At 37.9% G+C, this 1,377-nt stretch overlaps 1 non-coding gene across 1 annotated transcript; it reads right to left on the minus strand.

The window, feature by feature from the left end:
- Nucleotides 1-344: 344 nt before the first annotated feature.
- Nucleotides 345-447, minus strand: LOC125110156 (U6 spliceosomal RNA). Its single transcript, XR_007130485.1, has one exon. It is a non-coding gene; the product is annotated as a U6 spliceosomal RNA (small nuclear RNA).
- Nucleotides 448-1,377: the final 930 nt, after the last annotated feature.

Raw genomic sequence — 1,377 nt, forward strand, 5'->3', positions numbered from 1 at the left:
AACCCACCCATTCACCCTCTGGAAGAGTCAGGGCTTTGGAAGCCATTTCCTGTGATCTCATTCTCTGCAAATAAAATTTTCTTCCGGGGACAACTCACCTGGTTCAGTTTTTGACTGACCAAGGAGCAAACTCACGTGGGTTCAGTTAAGATTACACATAGATTTTAAGAAAAAGGAAAAAAAAAGTTTTATCCTTGTGATGAGAACTTTAGGATCAACTTTCTTAGTAACTTTCAAATGCACCAACAACAGTGTTAAGTATAGTCTTCATGTTGTACATTACATTCCCAATACTTATTTATCTAATCACTGGAAACTTACACCTTTTGCCACTTTCATCCAGTAAAAATATGGAACATTTCATGAATTTGTGAGTCATTCACGCAGGGGCCATGTTACTCTTCTCTGTATCTTTCTAGTTGTTAGTGCTCATGCTACTGAAGCAAGCTCATTTTTCTTTTTTGGAATTTTGAGAGTTTTTTAAAATACTCTGAAAGAACAACAAATCCCTCCTAAAATACATGTTTTGTAAATATTTTCTCTCAATTTTGGCTTCCTTCATTTTCCTTCTTATTTTAAAAAAGATTTTGTTTATTTATTATAGGGAGAGAAAGTTTGAGAGCACAAGCAGGGAGAGTGGCAGAGAGAGGGAGAAGGAGAAGTAGGCTCCCTGCTGAGTGGAGTGCCCACCTTGGGGCTAGATTGAAGGACACTGGGGTCATGACCTGAGCCAAAGGAAGAGACTTAACCAACAGGACCACCCAGAAGCCCCTGGCTTCCTTTGTTTTCTTAACAGTGTCTATATAGAGCAGAAGTTTTTTAATTGATAAAATGTTATTAAAGTTTTCCCTTTTATGTATTGGATTTTGGGATCATAATCTAAGAAATTCTACCAAATATGCAGTTATAAATTCTGTATATTTTCTTCTATACGTTTTCTCATTTTAGCTTTTACACAATTTATTTTGAGTTAGTTTTTTTTTTTTTTTTTAAGATTTTATTCATTTATTTGACAGAGAGAGATCACAAGTAGGCATAGAGACAGGCAGACAGAGAGTGGGGAAGCAGGCTCCCTGCCAAGCAGAGAGCCTGATGCGGGCCTCCATCTCAGGACCCTGATGTCATGACCTGAGCTGAAGGCTGAAAGCTGAAGGCAGAGGCTTAACCCTCTGAGCCACCCAGGTGCCCGAGTTAGTTTTTGAATATAGTGCCAAGTGTGGGTCAAGGTTTATTTATTTTGCACTTGAATTACAACTGTTAGAACAACTTTTATTGAAAAGACTGCCTTTCCCCTCTGAATTGTCTTTGTACTTTATCAAAGATCAATGGTCCATACATACATGGTGTAAATCTACTTCTGCACACTATTCTGTTCCT

This window comes from Lutra lutra, chromosome 9, assembly GCF_902655055.1.
Source record: "Lutra lutra chromosome 9, mLutLut1.2, whole genome shotgun sequence".
Taxonomy (NCBI): Eukaryota; Metazoa; Chordata; class Mammalia; order Carnivora; family Mustelidae; genus Lutra; species Lutra lutra.